General features: G+C 40.9%; 1 protein-coding gene across 1 annotated transcript in view; it reads right to left on the bottom strand.

Moving 5' to 3' along the window:
• Window positions 1–21,514, bottom strand: part of med30 (mediator complex subunit 30) — a 78,436-nt gene that overhangs the window by 1,592 nt on the left and 55,330 nt on the right. The window lies entirely within an intron of this gene.

Consider the following 21,514-nt stretch of genomic DNA (forward strand, 5'->3'; position numbering starts at 1 on the left):
CTTTGACTGTAGTGTTGAACTGGACACACACCACAGAAACACGACACACACTCTGGCCAGAAACAGCTTGTTAAAGAGGGAAATGTCATTCAAACTGACTGTCTTTATAACAGTGCTGTGCATCTGGAGCTTCAGGGAGAATAATGCGCTTCAACATCTCTGGTAATATCACAGCGCAGGAGCTGTTTACTCGGCACACTTTACCCCCAGTGCTCCATTTAAGCTGCTGTAGTGTGTGAGCGTTATTGCTGACCATCTGTATCCCAATATAGCCACAGTCTACAGCTCGGGAATGAATCGGCCACTTCCACAGGGACAACGCAGGGAGATGATGAATGCTCATTGTGGGAATATCAAGCGACTTTGGCTTGTTTTAGTGGAAACACTGACTCCTGATCTCAGACCAGTCGAGCACCAGCTGAAATCGGAGATTCATTAAGCCTGAGCGTCGGCAGAGCTGGGATTGTATGAATTGACCTGATCAAAATCATGTTTCCTGGATACCCTGGTATTGTAGAATACAAGTATTAATAGAACATCTTTGAATGGTAATGTAGATATCTATAACCTTACTGCACAAAACAGTACACACACACACACACAGAGTTTTATGGTGACATCCACACTAAACACCCACACAGCTATATTGCATAATGCATATAATAGGCTCTATAATAGAAGCAGGAAAAAAATAATAAAGTATTATATAGCGAGTATTTGCTTTAATGGCCAAACCTGAGAAAATGGCACCATCTGGTAAAAAAGGGAACATAAAGTTTAATTTTGAAACCTTGCCAACAGAATGAAAGCATATTAACAAACATTGCATCATGGTATAATTAAATGGCCCTGGGATGAAATATTGCCGGTTTATGGGTTTCAATGAGGACATTTCTGCCCAACAGGCGCTGAGAGGAACTATTGTGTGAACGAGTGTAAAATAGATTTATTAAAGGAAATGAGGTGAAATTGTAAAATAATTTTTCAAAAATACACACCTGTGCCTGAATGTATGTTAATTAACAAGCAAAATTATCCAAAAAATTGAAAGAAACAAAAATGTCGTATTAGGGCTCAATTTGAAAGACATCTTCATGCCAGAAAGGTTCGGTTTAAGAAATGTCTTAAATTATTGCATAATTCTTTCTTGTTTATTTATTTATTTTTCTACTGATAAAGTATGTTCAAGAGCCGTTTATGCGATGCGTCCACTGCCCTTATGCGATGCGTCCCCTGCACTGCGCGATGTGTCCCCTGCACTCCACGATGTGTCCCCTGCACTTTTTTTCCTTCTTTCTTTCCTTCTCCCTCTCCCTCCTCCGACATCTGCTTTGTTTCTCCATCAATCCTTCTTCCACTCCCACTCATCCCAGTCACACACACTGTTTATCCCAAAATCCAAACCTCAAACTTCTCAACCTGAACATTGTGTGTTTAATTGAGTTTAGGTTCTTGTTTATGAAGTGCTCTAGTGGAACCAAAATAATGAGGCATTTGAGAAAAGCAAAGCAGATCATTTGCAAGTAGATCGGTTTATGCTAATTCAGCAGACGTGTATGTGTATGTGTGTGTGTGTGTGTGTGTGTGTGTGTTTCTGGAGTGGGCAGGGAACGCCCATGAAGGTTTGATACACACACTGTACACTGAGTAACAGTAACCAGCAGATCAACAGCGGCCTGGTGTTGAGAGAACTTTAACATTTTACACAGTCTCTGTTTCTGTTTACGGCTGAGAGCTTGTAAGGTCCATTTGTTAACATTAGTTCATATATATTAACTAACAATATATTTGTTACAGTATTTATTAGTCTTTGTTAATGTTAGTTAATAAAAATCCAGCTTTTCATTGTTTGTTCATGTTAGTTCACAGTACATTAACTAATGTTAACTAATACAACCTTTGATTTAAATAATGTATTAGTAAATGTTAAAATTAATATTAAATAAGATTATCCTACAGGGCTGTTGAATGCTTGATTCTGATTGGTTGAGAACGTTCTAAAGGTGTGGTTATTTCCAGGGAAACGCATGGCTAAAGTAGTTTCAGGTAGGTTTGACCGTATTACAGTTCCATATCACTGCGCGTAGTTAACGATAACGGAAAATAGGATACAATTCATAACAAGAAAAAACATGCAGCCCCATGCGCCCAATCTGCCATTTTCGATGTCTAACTTCACAATCAATGGACATATACAGTTTAATTTTAATACATAAATTATGTAGTCTGATTATATAATCGGCTACATAGAAAATTAAACTGAATAGGCTATATAAACAAATGAATAGTCCTGCTGCACAGATTTTCTTAATTATTCCAGATAATATAACAAATGAATAATTATTGATAGGCCTACTTGTTAAAAGGATTAAAAAATTAAAACGAATTTAATTAATAAATAAATAATAATATTGTCTGTGTTTACAGTTGGTGTTTAAGACCTGCTGCAGTCGATGGAAACAGTCGGTCTTTGAATATTTCAGCGAGTCGTAAGTGTCCCCCTCATCATTAGTCGGCTATCAGTGGCTTAAACCTCCATTACTACCTCTAAAATGACGTTTTGGAATTAGCAATGGAAGCATGGGATTACAGGCGTAAGAAATTAGTCCTACACACAAGATGACAAAAACTTGACAAACGTCTTGATATGCATCATCTGAACAATGTTTTGAGGTGTGGTAGCTGTAGTATAAGCGGAATAATTGACTTCAGGCCATTCAAGGGTCTGTCGTCAATTATTCCTTCCTTATTTAACGCTGTAGACGTATTGTTCATTCTCAGTGCAAGTTAACCAGTTGATCCTGGTTTTCACAAAAATATGAAGCAGCTGTTTTGATAATAATCATAAATATCATAATATATTCATATATTACCTATAATCATAATATATTACTCTTTATTATATATTCACATAGAAAACAGCTGATTTACATTGAAAAAATATTTTGGATGTACAAGAAAATGCATATTGTTGAGAAAATCTAATGACCCCGAACTTTTGAAGGGTAGTGCAAAAACTGCCAGAAACATTGTAATAGCTAAAACATGAACTAAAATGAAACTATTAATAACAACCATAATAGTATCTCACCACACTGGTTTAAACTATCATTAGACTGAGAAACTTCCAGACCCTGACTGACTTTCATTTGGTTAACACAACCACTGCATTAAAAAAAAAAAAAAAAAAAAAAAAAATCGGATTATTCGTGCACTCGTGCAAAGTGCTAATAGGAAAACAACCCGCACCTGAAATGCAATGAACCGCAGCAAAAGGTTTCCATTTTTTTTGCATGTCACTTTTCCCAATCCCAAAGCATGCTGGGATTCCACTCTGACCCCACGAGCACCAATTAAAACAACTCCGGCCGGCAAACCTGCTCTAATGGAGGATGTGTACGCGTGTGTGTGTGTGTGTCTGTCTGCTCTGTCTCCTCTGAACCAGCCTCATTACAGTTGCAGTGTGCTTGTTTATCAGAGCACAGCTCCACACACACACACACACACACGGCTCCAGAGATAACAGTAAACGCTGTACCGTTGTTGATTACGCTCACGGTATCTGCCTTCTGAGAGGCCTATTCGAAATTACAATCATTCTCCTCACACATTTCTCACTTTCTCATTTGAATAAAGAGGACAGACGGGGTAATTAACAGGGTATTAAAAAAAACATTGAAAAGGGGGAGAGGAGAGAGAGTGGTGGAGAATAAGAGAGTGGTGGAGAATAAATGAGAGCAGCCATCTCTCCAAGGCCATCTTAATGGGGTGTGACAGGAATTTATTAACAGTTAGAGAAGTGTTCAATCAGAGCTCCTGCCCGGATGAGTTGACGGCGCCTCAACTACAGTGGACCTTTGGATGGCTTCACACATCTGAGGGCCCTCGGGGGCCATGGACTCTCACAGCAAAGCAGTTATAGAGTCAAGAAGAGGGGAGAGATGACAGGCTTGCGGTAAATTGTCCTCTAGAGTCAAATGATGCATATTTCAGTCAAGCGTTTGTTTACTTCTCTTGCACCTTCGTTTCCACTCTAAATTGCACTGGAATTTCCGTGTGACTAAAATGTGAATTAACCTGCAGTTCATCGACTGGCCGCAAAAGAGAGTCAATCCCATAGACCTTCATGTTAAAATGCCCAACTTTACTGTAAAAAAAAATCCATTTACAGCCTGGTACAAAAAGTGGTTTTGGTCTATATAGCTATTTTTGCCCTTCATGACAACTGTGAGGGAAGTGAATTTTTTTATAACTCATCTGTTTAAATCATACCCGGCGCTATGGGCGGGCCTACCGAGTGCCTGTGCCCCCTTCTCCATGCAATTTGCAATTAATAAATTTTAAAAAGAAATTTATTTTAAAAACAAAAATAATGTATTGAATAACTCATGCGGAGATTCCACTCCCAAAAACGTCGACTTCAGCTGTATTAAGAACATGAGTGGGCCAGTTATTTTTATTACTCTTCTTAAGTTGCACCAGCCCTGACACAATGCTATCATAAAACAGATATGTACAATAACATTACGATATCCTTTAATCGATTTAAATAGTTATTGATTTAGGTTTATGTGGTCGTTCAATTACGCCTTTATATTTGTATTAAACGTGAATGTAAATAATGGTCCAGGGGTAGAACTTTTGCCAAGCGTGCCAGAGATTCTGGGTTCTAATCCGTTCTAATAACATTTTTTTTCCATCAAAACTGATTATGTTTATCAGTGGTTGTATATCAGGCACAGACAAAACATCTTCAGAACATCTTGTGTTTTAATTTCACCGTAATGAATAGAGTCTCTCCACAACGGATTGCGCGTCCGAGTGAAGACTGTGCGTAAGCCAGAAAAAAAAAACACATTAGCCTATCCGCGCCAGCGGCAACGAGCATTAATTTGAACAGTTGATTTTAAAAACACATTTCAGCGCTAGAAACGAACGAAACGAATGCTCTGCTAGTTAACTGAAGATGTTTTGTTTATTTGTATTGGTACATTCGTGCCGGAATGTTTCAAAAGTGGTGGGTACAATATCGACGGTGGGGACATATCCCACCCGCAAATTACGCCTGGTACTTGAAATCGGCGTAATAGTTGGTTTTTGTCCTATAGAAAAATGTATTGGATGTCATAATTAGGCCCCCCCCTACAATATTAAATGCCCGTCCATTGGTTTGTTTCTGCAGCCGGCTCTGCTCATGGCCCTCTATCAGAATCCAGAGTTTAGGGTTAGGATATATAAAAATTCGGGCCGAATTTTTGAGTTTCGATATCTCAGCTCTGGAAGGGGCTAGAGCCTCCATTTTTGCACTCAGGTCTAAGTCTCATGCCCCTCTATCAGAATCCAGAGTTTTGGGAAAATTGGAGAAACTTAATTTTTCGCCCAAAAAAAAAAAACCGTAAGGGGTACCACTGTCGTTTTTTTTTCAGGCCGAATTTTTGAGTTTCGATATCTCATCTCTGGAAGGGGTTAGAGCCTCCATTTTTGCACTCAGGTCTAAGTCTCATGGCCCTCTATCAGAATCCAGAGTTTTGGGAAGATTGGAGAAACTTAATTTTTCGCCCCAAAAAAAAAAACGTAAGGGGTACCACTGTCGGTTTTTTTTTCGGGCCGAATTTTTGAGTTTCGATATCTCATCTTTGGAAGGGGCTAGAGCCTCCATTTTTGCACTCAGGTCTAAGTCTCATGGCCCTCTATCAGAATCCAGAGTTTTGGGAAGATTGGAGAAACTTAATTTTTCGCCCAAAAAAAAAAAAAACGTAAGGGGTACCACTGTCGGTTTTTTTTTCAGGCCGAATTTTTGAGTTTCGATATCTCAGCTCTGGAAGGGGTTAGAGCCTCCATTTTTGCACTCAGGTCTAAGTCTCATGGCCCTCTATCAGAATCCAGAGTTTTGGGAAGATTGGAGAAACTAAATTTTTCGCCCAAAAAAAAAAACGTAAGGGGTACCACTGTCGTTTTTTTTTTCGGGCCGAATTTTTGAGTTTCGATATCTCAGCTCTGGAAGGGGCTAGAGCCTCCATTTTTGCACTCAGGTCTAAGTCTCATGCCCCTCTATCAGAATCCAGAGTTTTGGGAAAATTGGAGAAACTTAATTTTTCGCCCAAAAAAAAAAAACCGTAAGGGGTACCACTGTCGTTTTTTTTTCAGGCCGAATTTTTGAGTTTCGATATCTCATCTCTGGAAGGGGTTAGAGCCTCCATTTTTGCACTCAGGTCTAAGTCTCATGGCCCTCTATCAGAATCCAGAGTTTTGGGAAGATTGGAGAAACTTAATTTTTCGCCCCCAAAAAAAAAACGTAAGGGGTACCACTGTCGGTTTTTTTTTCGGGCCGAATTTTTGAGTTTCGATATCTCATCTTTGGAAGGGGCTAGAGCCTCCATTTTTGCACTCAGGTCTAAGTCTCATGGCCCTCTATCAGAATCCAGAGTTTTGGGAAGATTGGAGAAACTTAATTTTTCGCCCAAAAAAAAAAAAAAACGTAAGGGGTACCACTGTCGGTTTTTTTTTCAGGCCGAATTTTTGAGTTTCGATATCTCAGCTCTGGAAGGGGTTAGAGCCTCCATTTTTGCACTCAGGTCTAAGTCTCATGGCCCTCTATCAGAATCCAGAGTTTTGGGAAGATTGGAGAAACTAAATTTTTCGCCCAAAAAAAAAAACGTAAGGGGTACCACTGTCGTTTTTTTTTCGGGCCGAATTTTTGAGTTTTGATATCTCAGCTCTGGAAGGGGCTAGAGCCTCCATTTTTGCACTCAGGTCTAAGTCTCGTGGCCCTCTATCAGAATCCAGAGTTTTGGGAAGATTGGAGAAACTTAATTTTTCGCCCAAAAAAAAAAAACGTAAGGGGTACCACTGTCGTTTTTTTTTTCGGGCCGAATTTTTGAGTTTCGATATCTCATCTCTGGAAGGGGCTAGAGCCTCCATTTTTGCACTCAGGTCTAAGTCTCATGGCCCTCTATCAGAATCCAGAGTTTTGGGAAGATTGGAGAAACTTAATTTTTCGCCCAAAAAAAAAAAACGTAAGGGGTACCACTGTCGTTTTTTTTTCGGGCCGAATTTTTGAGTTTCGATATCTCAGCTCTGGAAGGGGCTAGAGCCTCCATTTTTGCACTCAGGTCTAAGTCTCATGGCCCTCTATCAGAATCCAGAGTTTTGGGAAGATTGGAGAAACTTAATTTTTCGCCCAAAAAAAAAAAACGTAAGGGGTACCACTGTCGTTTTTTTTTCGGGCCGAATTTTTGAGTTTCGATATCTCAGCTCTGGAAAGGGCTAGAGCCTCCATTTTTGCACTCAGGTCTAAGTCTCATGGCCCTCTATCAGAATCCAGAGTTTTGGGAAGATAGGAGAAACTAAATTTTTCGCCCAAAAAAAAAAAAACGTAAGGGGTACCACTGTCGTTTTTTTTTTTCGGGCCGAATTTTTGAGTTTTGATATCTCAGCTCTGGAAGGGGCTAGAGCCTCCATTTTTGCACTCAGGTCTAAGTCTCGTGGCCCTCTATCAGAATCCAGAGTTTTGGGAAGATTGGAGAAACTTAATTTTTCGCCCAAAAAAAAAAAAAACGTAAGGGGTACCACTGTCGTTTTTTTTTTCGGGCCGAATTTTTGAGTTTCGATATCTCATCTCTGGAAGGGGCTAGAGCCTCCATTTTTGCACTCAGGTCTAAGTCTCGTGGCCCTTTATCAGAATCCAGAGTTTTGGGAAGATTGGAGAAACGTAATTTTTCGCCCCAAAAAAAAAACGTAAGGGGTACCACTGTCGTTTTTTTTTTTCGGGCCGAATTTTTGAGTTTCGATATCTCATCTCTGGAAGGGGCTAGAGCCTCCATTTTTGCACTCAGGTCTAAGTCTCATGGCCCTCTATCAGAATCCAGAGTTTTGGGAAGATTGGAGAAACTTAATTTTTCGCCCAAAAAAAAAAAACGTAAGGGGTACCACTGTCGTTTTTTTTTTTCAGGCCGAATTTTTGAGTTTCGATATCTCAGCTCTGGAAGGGGCTAGAGCCTCCATTTTTGCACTCAGGTCTAAGTCTCATGCCCCTCTATCAGAATCCAGAGTTTTGGGAAAATTGGAGAAACTTAATTTTTCGCCAAAAAAAAAAAACCGTAAGGGGTACCACTGTCGTTTTTTTTTTTCATGCCGAATTTTTGAGTTTCGATATCTCAGCTCTGGAAGGGGTTAGAGCCTCCATTTTTGCACTCAGGTCTAAGTCTCATGGCCCTCTATCAGAATCCAGAGTTTTGGGAAGATTGGAGAAACTAAATTTTTCGCCCAAAAAAAAAAAACGTAAGGGGTACCACTGTCGTTTTTTTTTTCGGGCCGAATTTTTGAGTTTTAATATCTCAGCTCTGGAAGGGGCTAGAGCCTCCATTTTTGCACTCAGGTCTAAGTCTCGTGGCCCTCTATCAGAATCCAGAGTTTTGGGAAGATTGGAGAAACTTAATTCTTCGCCCAAAAAAAAAAACGTAAGGGGTACCACTGTCGTTTTTTTTCGGGCCGAATTTTTGAGTTTCGATATCTCATCTCTGGAAGGGGCTAGAGCCTCCATTTTTGCACTCAGGTCTAAGTCTCATGGCCCTCTATCAGAATCCAGAGTTTTGGGAAGATTGGAGAAACTTAATTTTTCGCCCAAAAAAAAAACGTAAGGGGTACCACTGTCGTTTTTTTTTCAGGCCGAATTTTTGAGTTTCGATATCTCAGCTCTGGAAGGGGCTAGAGCCTCCATTTTTGCACTCAGGTCTAAGTCTCATGCCCCTCTATCAGAATCCAGAGTTTTGGGAAAATTGGAGAAACTTAATTTTTCGCCAAAAAAAAAAAACCGTAAGGGGTACCACTGTCGTTTTTTTTTCAGGCCGAATTTTTGAGTTTCGATATCTCATCTCTGGAAGGGGTTAGAGCCTCCATTTTTGCACTCAGGTCTAAGTCTCATGGCCCTCTATCAGAATCCAGAGTTTTGGGAAGATTGGAGAAACTTAATTTTTCGCCCAAAAAAAAAAAACGTAAGGGGTACCACTGTCGTTTTTTTTTCGGGCCGAATTTTTGAGTTTCGATATCTCATCTCTGGAAGGGGCTAGAGCCTCCATTTTTGCACTCAGGTCTAAGTCTCATGGCCCTCTATCAGAATCCAGAGTTTTGGGAAGATTGGAGAAACTTAATTTTTCGCCCAAAAAAAAAAAACGTAAGGGGTACCACTGTCGTTTTTTTTTCAGGCCGAATTTTTGAGTTTCGATATCTCAGCTCTGGAAGGGGCTAGAGCCTCCATTTTTGCACTCAGGTCTAAGTCTCATGGCCCTCTATCAGAATCCAGAGTTTTGGGAAGATTGGAGAAACTTAATTTTTCGCCCAAAAAAAAAAAAACGTAAGGGGTACCACTGTCGTTTTTTTTTTTCGAGCCTAATTTTTGAGTTTCGATATCTCATCTCTGGAAGGGGCTAGAGCCTCCATTTTTGCACTCAGGTCTAAGTCTCATGGCCCTCTATCAGAATCCAGAGTTTTGGGAAGATTGGAGAAACTTAATTTTTCGCCCAAAAAAAAAAACGTAAGGGGTACCACTGTCGTTTTTTTTTCAGGCCGAATTTTTGAGTTTCGATATCTCAGCTCTGGAAGGGGCTAGAGCCTCCATTTTTGCACTCAGGTCTAAGTCTCATGCCCCTCTATCAGAATCCAGAGTTTTGGGAAAATTGGAGAAACTTAATTTTTCGCCCCAAAAAAAAACGTAAGGGGTACCACTGTCGTTTTTTTTTCGGGCCGAATTTTTGAGTTTCGATATCTCATCTCTGGAAGGGGCTAGAGCCTCCATTTTTGCACTCAGGTCTAAGTCTCATGGCCCTCTATCAGAATCCAGAGTTTTGGGAAAATTGGAGAAACTTAATTTTTCGCCAAAAAAAAAAAACCGTAAGGGGTACCACTGTCGTTTTTTTTTTTCATGCCGAATTTTTGAGTTTCGATATCTCAGCTCTGGAAGGGGTTAGAGCCTCCATTTTTGCACTCAGGTCTAAGTCTCATGGCCCTCTATCAGAATCCAGAGTTTTGGGAAGATTGGAGAAACTAAATTTTTCGCCCAAAAAAAAAAAACGTAAGGGGTACCACTGTCGTTTTTTTTTTCGGGCCGAATTTTTGAGTTTTAATATCTCAGCTCTGGAAGGGGCTAGAGCCTCCATTTTTGCACTCAGGTCTAAGTCTCGTGGCCCTCTATCAGAATCCAGAGTTTTGGGAAGATTGGAGAAACTTAATTCTTCGCCCAAAAAAAAAAAACGTAAGGGGTACCACTGTCGTTTTTTTTCGGGCCGAATTTTTGAGTTTCGATATCTCATCTCTGGAAGGGGCTAGAGCCTCCATTTTTGCACTCAGGTCTAAGTCTCATGGCCCTCTATCAGAATCCAGAGTTTTGGGAAGATTGGAGAAACTTAATTTTTCGCCCAAAAAAAAAAACGTAAGGGGTACCACTGTCGTTTTTTTTTCAGGCCGAATTTTTGAGTTTCGATATCTCAGCTCTGGAAGGGGCTAGAGCCTCCATTTTTGCACTCAGGTCTAAGTCTCATGCCCCTCTATCAGAATCCAGAGTTTTGGGAAAATTGGAGAAACTTAATTTTTCGCCCAAAAAAAAAAACGTAAGGGGTACCACTGTTTTTTTTGTTTTCAGGCCTAATTTTTGAGTTTCGATATCTCATCTCTGGAAGGGGCTAGAGCCTCCATTTTTGCACTCAGGTCTAAGTCTCATTGCCCTCTATCAGAATCCAGAGTTTTGGGAAGATTGGAGAAACTTAATTTTTCGCCCAAAAAAAAAAAACGTAAGGGGTACCACTGTCGTTTTTTTTTTCGGGCCGAATTTTTGAGTTTCGATATCTCATCTCTGGAAGGGGCTAGAGCCTCCATTTTTGCACTCAGGTCTAAGTCTCATGGCCCTCTATCAGAATCCAGAGTTTTGGGAAGATTGGAGAAACTTAATTTTTAGCCCAAAAAAAAAACGTAAGGGGTACCACTGTCGTTTTTTTTTCGGGCCGAATTTTTGAGTTTCGATATCTCAGCTCTGGAAGGGGCTAGAGCCTCCATTTTTGCACTCAGGTCTAAGTCTCATGGCCCTCTATCAGAATCCAGAGTTTTGGGAAGATTGGAGAAACTTAATTTTTCGCCCCAAAAAAAAAACGTAAGGGGTACCACTGTCGTTTTTTTTTTCGGGCCGAATTTTTGAGTTTTGATATCTCAGCTCTGGAAGGGGCTAGAGCCTCCATTTTTGCACTCAGGTCTAAGTCTCATGGCCCTCTATCAGAATCCAGATTTTTGGGAAGATTGGAGAAACTAAATTTTTCGCCCCAAAAAAAAAACGTAAGGGGTACCACTGTCTTTTTTTTTTTCGGGCCGAATTTTTGAGTTTCGATATCTCATCTCTGGAAGGGGCTAGAGCCTCCATTTTTGCACTCAGGTCTAAGTCTCATGGCCCTCTATCAGAATCCAGAGTTTTGGGAAGATTGGAGAAACTTAATTTTTCGCCCAAAAAAAAAAAACGTAAGGGGTACCACTGTCGTTTTTTTTTTCAGGCCGAATTTTTGCGTTTCGATATCTCAGCTCTGGAAGGGGCTAGAGCCTCCATTTTTGCACTCAGGTCTAAGTCTCATGCCCCTCTATCAGAATCCAGAGTTTTGGGAAAATTGGAGAAACTTAATTTTTCGCCAAAAAAAAAAAAAACCGTAAGGGGTACCACTGTCGTTTTTTTTTTCAGGCCGAATTTTTGAGTTTCGATATCTCATCTCTGGAAGGGGTTAGAGCCTCCATTTTTGCACTCAGGTCTAAGTCTCATGGCCCTCTATCAGAATCCAGAGTTTTGGGAAGATTGGAGAAACTTAATTTTTCGCCCAAAAAAAAAAAACGTAAGGGGTACCACTGTCGGTTTTTTTTTCGGGCCGAATTTTTGAGTTTCGATATCTCATCTTTGGAAGGGGCTAGAGCCTCCATTTTTGCACTCAGGTCTAAGTCTCATGGCCCTCTATCAGAATCCAGAGTTTTGGGAAGATTGGAGAAACTTAATTTTTCGCCCAAAAAAAAAAACGTAAGGGGTACCACTGTCGTTTTTTTTTCGGGCCGAATTTTTGAGTTTCGATATCTCATCTCTGGAAGGGGCTAGAGCCTCCATTTTTGCACTCAGGTCTAAGTCTCATGGCCCTCTATCAGAATCCAGAGTTTTGGGAAGATTGGAGAAACTTAATTTTTCGCCCAAAAAAAAAAAACGTAAGGGGTACCACTGTCGTTTTTTTTTCAGGCCGAATTTTTGAGTTTCGATATCTCAGCTCTGGAAGGGGCTAGAGCCTCCATTTTTGCACTCAGGTCTAAGTCTCATGCCCCTCTATCAGAATCCAGAGTTTTGGGAAAATTGGACAAATTAAATTTTTCGCCCAAAAAAAAAAAACGTAAGGGGTACCACTGTCGTTTTTTTTTTCGGGCCGAATTTTTGAGTTTTGATATCTCAGCTCTGGAAGGGGCTAGAGCCTCCATTTTTGCACTCAGGTCTAAGTCTCGTGGCCCTCTATCAGAATCCAGAGTTTTGGGAAGATTGGAGAAACTTAATTTTTCGCCCAAAAAAAAAAAAACGTAAGGGGTACCACTGTCGTTTTTTTTCGGGCCGAATTTTTGAGTTTCGATATCTCATCTCTGGAAGGGGCTAGAGCCTCCATTTTTGCACTCAGGTCTAAGTCTCATGCCCCTCTATCAGAATCCAGAGTTTTGGGAAGATTGGAGAAACTTAATTTTTCGCCCAAAAAAAAAAAACGTAAGGGGTACCACTGTCGTTTTTTTTTCGGGCCGAATTTTTGAGTTTCGATATCTCAGCTCTGGAAGGGGCTAGAGCCTCCATTTTTGCACTCAGTTCTAAGTCTCATGGCCCTCTATCAGAATCCAGAGTTTTGGGAAGATTAGAGAAACTTAATTTTTCGCCCAAAAAAAAAACCGTAAGGGGTACCACTGTCGTTTTTTTTTTCAGGCCGAATTTTTGAGTTTCGATATCTCATCTCTGGAAGGGGTTAGAGCCTCCATTTTTGCACTCAGGTCTAAGTCTCATGGCCCTCTATCAGAATCCAGAGTTTTGGGAAGATTGGAGAAACTTAATTTTTCGCCCAAAAAAAAAAACGTAAGGGGTACCACTGTCGGTTTTTTTTTCGGGCCGAATTTTTGAGTTTCGATATCTCATCTCTGGAAGGGTCTAGAGCCTCCATTTTTGCACTCAGGTCTAAGTCTCATGGCCCTCTATCAGAATCCAGAGTTTTGGGAAGATTGGAGAAACTTAATTTTTCGCCCAAAAAAAAAAACGTAAGGGGTACCACTGTCGTTTTTTTTTCGGGCCGAATTTTTGAGTTTCGATATCTCATCTCTGGAACGGGCTAGAGCCTCCATTTTTGCACTCAGGTCTAAGTCTCATGGCCCTCTATCAGAATCCAGAGTTTTGGGAAGATTGGAGAAACTTAATTTTTCGCCCAAAAAAAAAACGTAAGGGGTACCACTGTCGTTTTTTTTTCAGGCCGAATTTTTGAGTTTCGATATCTCAGCTCTGGAAGGGGCTAGAGCCTCCATTTTTGCACTCAGGTCTAAGTCTCATGCCCCTCTATCAGAATCCAGAGTTTTGGGAAAATTGGAGAAACTTAATTTTTCGCCCCAAAAAAAAAAACGTAAGGGGTACCACTGTCATTTTTTTTTTCGGGCCGAATTTTTGAGTTTCGATATCTCATCTCTGGAAGGGGCTAGAGCCTCCATTTTTGCACTCAGGTCTAAGTCTCATTGCCCTCTATCAGAATCCAGAGTTTTGGGAAGATTGGAGAAACTTAATTTTTCGCCCAAAAAAAAAAAACGTAAGGGGTACCACTGTCGTTTTTTTTTCGGGCCGAATTTTTGAGTTTCGATATCTCAGCTCTGGAAGGGGCTAGAGCCTCCATTTTTGCACTCAGGTCTAAGTCTCATGGCCCTCTATCAGAATCCAGAGTTTTGGGAAGATTGGAGAAACTTAATTTTTCGCCCAAAAAAAAAAAAACGTAAGGGGTACCACTGTCGTTTTTTTTTCGGGCCGAATTTTTGACTTTCGATATCTCAGCTCTGGAAGGGGCTAGAGCCTCCATTTTTGCACTCAGGTCTAAGTCTCATGGCCCTCTATCAGAATCCAGAGTTTTGGGAAGATTGGAGAAACTTAATTTTTCGCCCAAAAAAAAAAAACGTAAGGGGTACCACTGTCGTTTTTTTTTCGGGCCGAATTTTTGAGTTTCGATATCTCAGCTCTGGAAGGGGCTAGAGCCTCCATTTTTGCACTCAGGTCTAAGTCTCATGGCCCTCTATCAGAATCCAGAGTTTTGGGAAGATTGGAGAAACTTAATTTTTCGCCCAAAAAAAAAAAACGTAAGGGGTACCACTGTCGTTTTTTTTTTCGGGCCGAATTTTTGAATTTCGATATCTCAGCTCTGGAAGGGGCTAGAGCCTCCATTTTTGCACTCAGGTCTAAGTCTCATGCCCCTCTATCAGAATCCAGAGTTTTGGGAAAATTGGAGAAACTTAATTTTTCGCCCCAAAAAAAAACGTAAGGGGTACCACTGTCGTTTTTTTTTCAGGCCGAATTTTTGAGTTTCGATATCTCAGCTCTGGAAGGGGCTAGAGCCTCCATTTTTGCACTCAGGTCTAAGTCTCATGGCCCTCTATCAGAATCCAGATTTTTGGGAAGATTGGAGAAACTAAATTTTTCGCCCCAAAAAAAAAACGTAAGGGGTACCACTGTCGTTTTTTTTTTCGGGCCGAATTTTTGAGTTTCGATATCTCATCTCTGGAAGGGGCTAGAGCCTCCATTTTTGCACTCAGGTCTAAGTCTCATGGCCCTCTATCAGAATCCAGAGTTTTGGGAAGATTGGAGAAACTTAATTTTTCGCCCAAAAAAAAAAACGTAAGGGGTACCACTGTCGTTTTTTTTTTAAGGGCCGAATTTTTGAGTTTCGATATCTCAGCTCTGGAAGGGGCTAGAGCCTCCATTTTTGCACTCAGGTCTAAGTCTCATGCCCCTCTATCAGAATTCAGAGTTTTGGGAAAATTGGAGAAACTTAATTTTTCGCCAAAAAAAAAAAAAACGTAAGGGGTACCACTGTCGTTTTTTTTTCGGGCCGAATTTTTGAGTTTTGATATCTCAGCTCTGGAAGGGGCTAGAGCCTCCATTTTTGCACTCAGGTCTAAGTCTCATGGCCCTCTATCAGAATCCAGAGTTTTGGGAAGATTGGAGAAACTTAATTTTTCGCCCAAAAAAAAAAAAACGTAAGGGGTACCACTGTCGTTTTTTTTTTCAGGCCGAATTTTTGAGTTTCGATATCTCAGCTCTGGAAGGGGCTAGAGCCTCCATTTTTGCACTCAGGTCTAAGTCTCATGCCCCTCTATCAGAATCCAGAGTTTTGGGAAAAATTGGAGAAACTAAATTTTTCGCCCAAAAAAAAAAACGTAAGGGGTACCACTGTCGTTTTTTTTTTTCGGGCCGAATTTTTAAGTTTTGATATCTCAGCTCTGGAAGGGGCTAGAGCCTCCATTTTTGCACTCAGGTCTAAGTCTCGTGGCCCTCTATCAGAATCCAGAGTTTTGGGAAGATTGGAGAAACTTAATTTTTCGCCCAAAAAAAAAAAACGTAAGGGGTACCACTGTCGTTTTTTTTTCGGGCCGAATTTTTGAGTTTCGATATCTCATCTCTGGAAGGGGCTAGAGCCTCCATTTTTGCACTCAGGTCTAAGTCTCATGGCCCTCTATCAGAATCCAGAGTTTTGGGAAGATTGGAGAAACTTAATTTTTCGCCCAAAAAAAAAAAACGTAAGGGGTACCACTGTCGTTTTTTTTTCAGGCCGAATTTTTGAGTTTCGATATCTCAGCTCTGGAAGGGGCTAGAGCCTCCATTTTTGCACTCAGGTCTAAGTCTCATGCCCCTCTATCAGAATCCAGAGTTTTGGGAAAATTGGAGAAACTTAATTTTTCGCCCAAAAAAAAAAAACGTAAGGGGTACCACTGTCGTTTTTTTTTTCGGGCCGAATTTTTGAGTTTCGATATCTCATCTCTGGAAGGGGCTAGAGCCTCCATTTTTGCACTCAGGTCTAAGTCTCATTGCCCTCTATCAGAATCCAGAGTTTTGGGAAGATTGGAGAAACTTAATTTTTCGCCCAAAAAAAAAAAACCGTAAGGGGTACCACTGTCGTTTTTTTTTCGGGCCGAATTTTTGAGTTTCGATATCTCAGCTCTGGAAGGGGCTAGAGCCTCCATTTTTGCACTCAGGTCTAAGTCTCATGCCCCTCTATCCGAATCCAGAGTTTTGGGAAAATTGGAGAAACTTAATTTTTTGCCAAAAAAAAAAAAACGTAAGCACTGTCGTTTTTTTTTCAGGCCGAATTTTTGAGTTTCGATATCTCAGCTCTGGAAGGGGTTAGAGCCTCCATTTTTGCACTCAGGTCTAAGTCTCATGGCCCTCTATCAGAATCCAGAGTTTTGGGAAGATTGGAGAAACTAAATTTTTCGCCCAAAAAAAAAAACGTAAGGGGTACCACTGTCGTTTTTTTTTTCGGGCCGAATTTTTGAGCTTTGATATCTCAGCTCTGGAAGGGGCTAGAGCCTCCATTTTTGCACTCAGGTCTAAGTCTCGTGGCCCTCTATCAGAATCCAGAGTTTTGGGAAGATTGGAGAAACTTAATTTTTCGCCCAAAAAAAAAAAAAACGTAAGGGGTACCACTGTCGTTTTTTTTCGGGCCGAATTTTTGAGTTTCGATATCTCATCTCTGGAAGGGGCTAGAGCCTCCATTTTTGCACTCAGGTCTAAGTCTCATGGCCCTCTATCAGAATCCAGAGTTTTGGGAAGATTGGAGAAACTTAATTTTTCGCCCAAAAAAAAAAAACGTAAGGGGTACCACTGTTGTTTTTTTTTCGGGCCGAATTTTTGAGTTTCGATATCTCATCTCTGGAAGGGGCTAGAGCCTCCATTTTTGCACTCAGGTCTAAGTCTCATGGCCCTCTATCAGAATCCAGAGTTTTGGGAAGATTGGAGAAACTTAATTTTTCGCCCAAAAAAAAAAAACGTAAGGGGTACCACTGTCGTTTTTTTTTTCAGGCCGAATTTTTGAGTTTCGATATCTCAGCTCTGGAAGGGGCTAGAGCCTCCATTTTTGCACTCAGGTCTAAGTCTCATGCCCCTCTATCAGAATCCAGAGTTTTGGGAAAATTGGAGAAACTTAATTTTTCGCCAAAAAAAAAAAAACCGTAAGGGGTACCACTGTCGTTTTTTTTTCAGGCCGAATTTTTGAGTTTCGATATCTCATCTCTGGAAGGGGTTAGAGCCTCCATTTTTGCACTCAGGTCTAAGTCTCATGGCCCTCTATCAGAATCCAGAGTTTTGGGAAGATTGGAGAAACTTAATTTTTCGCCCAAAAAAAAAACGTAAGGGGTACCACTGTCGGTTTTTTTTTCTGGCCGAATTTTTGAGTTTCGATATCTCATCTCTGGAAGGGGCTAGAGCCTCCATTTTTGCACTCAGGTCTAAGTCTCATGGCCCTCTATCAGAATCCAGAGTTTTGGGAAGATTGGAGAAACTTAATTTTTCGCCCAAAAAAAAAAACGTAAGGGGTACCACTGTCGTGTTTTTTTTTCGGGCCGAATTTTTGAGTTTCGATATCTCATCTCTGGAAGGGGCTAGAGCCTCCATTTTTGCACTCAGGTCTAAGTCTCATGGCCCTCTATCAGAATCCAGAGTTTTGGGAAGATTGGAGAAACTTAATTTTTCGCCCAAAAAAAAAAACCGTAAGGGGTACCACTGTCGTTTTTTTTTCAGGCCGAATTTTTGAGTTTCGATATCTCAGCTCTGGAAGGGGCTAGAGCCTCCATTTTTGCACTCAGGTCTAAGTCTCATGCCCCTCTATCAGAATCCAGAGTTTTGGGAAAATTGGAGAAACTTAATTTTTCGCCCAAAAAAAAAAACGTAAGGGGTACCACTGTCGTTTTTTTTTTTCGGGCCGAATTTTTGAGTTTCGATATCTCATCTCTGGAAGGGGCTAGAGCCTCCATTTTTGCACTCAGGTCTAAGTCTCATGGCCCTCTATCAGAATCCAGAGTTTTGGGAAGATTGGAGAAACTTAATTTTTCGCCCAAAAAAAAAAAACGTAAGGGGTACCACTGTCGTGTTTTTTTTTCGGGCCGAATTTTTGAGTTTCGATATCTCATCTCTGGAAGGGGCTAGAGCCTCCATTTTTGCACTCAGGTCTAAGTCTCATGGCCCTCTATCAGAATCCAGAGTTTTGGGAAAATTGGAGAAACTTAATTTTTCGCCCAAAAAAAAAAAACGTAAGGGGTACCACTGTCGTGTTTTTTTTTCGGGCCGAATTTTTGAGTTTCGATATCTCATCTCTGGAAGGGGCTAGAGCCTCCATTTTTGCACTCAGGTCTAAGTCTCATGGCCCTCTATCAGAATCCAGAGTTTTGGGAAGATTGGAGAAACTTAATTTTTCGCCCAAAAAAAAAAAACGTAAGGGGTACCACTGTCGTTTTTTTTTCGGGCCGAATTTTTGAGTTTCGATATCTCATCTCTGGAAGGGGCTAGAGCCTCCATTTTTGCACTCAGGTCTAAGTCTCATGGCCCTCTATCAGAATCCAGAGTTTTGGGAAGATTGGAGAAACTTAATTTTTCGCCCAAAAAAAAAAAACGTAAGGGGTACCACTGTCGTTTTTTTTTCAGGCCGAATTTTTGAGTTTCGATATCTCAGCTCTGGAAGGGGCTAGAGCCTCCATTTTTGCACTCAGGTCTAAGTCTCATGGCCCTCTATCAGAATCCAGATTTTTGGGAAGATTGGAGAAACTAAATTTTTCGCCCAAAAAAAAAAACGTAAGGGGTACCACTGTCGTTTTTTTTTTCGGGCCGAATTTTTGAGTTTTGATATCTCAGCTCTGGAAGGGGCTAGAGCCTCCATTTTTGCACTCAGGTCTAAGTCTCGTGGCCCTCTATCAGAATCCAGAGTTTTGGGAAGATTGGAGAAACTTAATTTTTCGCCCAAAAAAAAAAAACGTAAGGGGTACCACTGTCGTTTTTTTTCAGGCCGAATTTTTGAGTTTCGATATCTCATCTCTGGAAGGGGCTAGAGCCTCCATTTTTGCACTCAGGTCTAAGTCTCATGGCCCTCTATCAGAATCCAGAGTTTTGGGAAGATTGGAGAAACTTAATTTTTCGCCCAAAAAAAAAAAAACGTAAGGGGTACCACTGTCGTTTTTTTTTCAGGCCGAATTTTTGAGTTTCGATATCTCAGCTCTGGAAGGGGCTAGAGCCTCCATTTTTGCACTCAGATCTAAGTCTCATGCCCCTCTATCAGAATCCAGAGTTTTGGGAAAATTGGAGAAACTTAATTTTTCGCCAAAAAAAAAAAAAACCGTAAGGGGTACCACTGTCGTTTTTTTTTTTCGGGCCGAATTTTTGAGTTTTGATATCTCAGCTCTGGAAGGGGCTAGAGCCTCCATTTTTGCACTCAGGTCTAAGTCTCATGGCCCTCTATCAGAATCCAGAGTTTTGGGAAGATTGGAGAAACTTAATTTTTCGCCCAAAAAAAAAAAACGTAAGGGGTACCACTGTCGTTTTTTTTTCAGGCCGAATTTTTGAGTTTCGATATCTCAGCTCTGGAAGGGGCTAGAGCCTCCATTTTTGCACTCAGGTCTAAGTCTCATGCCCCTCTATCAGAATCCAGAGTTTTGGGAAAATTGGAGAAACTAAATTTTTCGCCCAAAAAAAAAAACGTAAGGGGTACCACTGTCGTTTTTTTTTCGGGCCGAATTTTTGAGTTTTGATATCTTAGCTCTGGAAGGGGCTAGAGCCTCCATTTTTGCACTCAGGTCTAAGTCTCGTGGCCCTCTATCAGAATCCAGAGTTTTGGGAAGATTGGAGAAACTTAATTTTTCGCCCAAAAAAAAAAAACGTAAGGGGTACCACTGTCGTTTTTTTTTCGGGCCGAATTTTTGAGTTTCGATATCTCATCTCTGGAAGGGGCTAGAGCCTCAATTTTTGCACTCAGGTCTAAGTCTCATGGCCCTCTATCAGAATCCAGAGTTTTGGGAAGATTGGAGAAACTTAATTTTTCGCCCAAAAAAAAACGTAAGGGGTACCACTGTCGTTTTTTTTTCAGGCCGAATTTTTGAGTTTCGATATCTCAGCTCTGGAAGGGGCTAGAGCCTCCATTTTTGCACTCAGGTCTAAGTCTCATGCCCCTCTATCCGAATCCAGAGTTTTGGGAAAATTGGAGAAACTTAATTTTTCGCCAAAAAAAAAAAAACGTAAGGGGTACCACTGTCGTTTTTTTTTTCAGGCCAAATTTTTGAGTTTCGATATCTCAGCTCTGGAAGGGGTTAGAGCCTCCATTTTTGCACTCAGGTCTAAGTCTCATGGCCCTCTATCAGAATCCAGAGTTTTGGGAAGATTGGAGAAACTAAATTTTTCGCCCAAAAAAAAAAACGTAAGGGGTACCACTGTCGTTTTTTTTTCGGGCCGAATTTTTGAGTTTTGATATCTCAGCTCTGGAAGGGGCTAGAGCCTCCATTTTTGCACTCAGGTCTAAGTCTCGTGGCCCTCTATCAGAATCCAGAGTTTTGGGAAGATTGGAGAAACTTAATTTTTCGCCCAAAAAAAAAAAAACGTAAGGGGTACCACTGTCGTTTTTTTTTCGGGCCGAATTTTTGAATTTCGATATCTCATCTCTGGAAGGGGCAAGAGCCTCCATTTTTGCACTCAGGTCTAAGTCTCATGGCCCTCTATCAGAATCCAGAGTTTTGGGAAGATTGGAGAAACTTAATTTTTCGCCCAAAAAAAAAAACGTAAGGGGTACCACTGTCGTTTTTTTTTCAGGCCGAATTTTTGAGTTTCGATATCTCATCTCTGGAAGGGGCTAGAGCCTCCATTTTTGCACTCAGGTCTAAGTCTCATGGCCCTCTATCAGAATCCAGAGTTTTGGGAAGATTGGAGAAACTTAATTTTTCGCCCAAAGAAAAAAACGTAAGGGGTACCACTGTCGTTTTTTTTTTTCGGGCCGAATTTTTGAGTTTCGATATCTCATCTCTGGAAGGGGCTAGAGCCTCCATTTTTGCACTCAGGTCTAAGTCTCATGGCCCTCTATCAGAATCCAGAGTTTTGGGAATATTGGAGAAACGTAATTTTTCGCCCAAAAAAAAAAAACGTAAGGGGTACCACTGTCGTTTTTTTTTCAGGCCGCATTTTTGAGTTTCGATATCTCAGCTCTGGAAGGGGCTAGAGCCTCCATTTTTGCACTCAGGTCTAAGTCTCATGCCCCTCTATCAGAATCCAGAGTTTTGGGAAAATTGGAGAAACTTAATTTTTCGCCCAAAAAAAAAAACGTAAGGGGTACCACTGTCGTTTTTTTTTTTCGGGCCGAATTTTTGAGTTTCGATATCTCATCTCTGGAAGGGGCTAGAGCCTCCATTTTTGCACTCAGGTCTAAGTCTCATGGCCCTCTATCAGAATCCAGAGTTTTGGGAAGATTGGAGAAACTTA

The sequence above is a fragment of the Pimephales promelas genome, chromosome 18 (assembly GCF_988280905.1).
Source record: "Pimephales promelas chromosome 18, fPimPro1.hap1.1, whole genome shotgun sequence".
Classification (NCBI taxonomy): domain Eukaryota; kingdom Metazoa; phylum Chordata; class Actinopteri; order Cypriniformes; family Leuciscidae; genus Pimephales; species Pimephales promelas.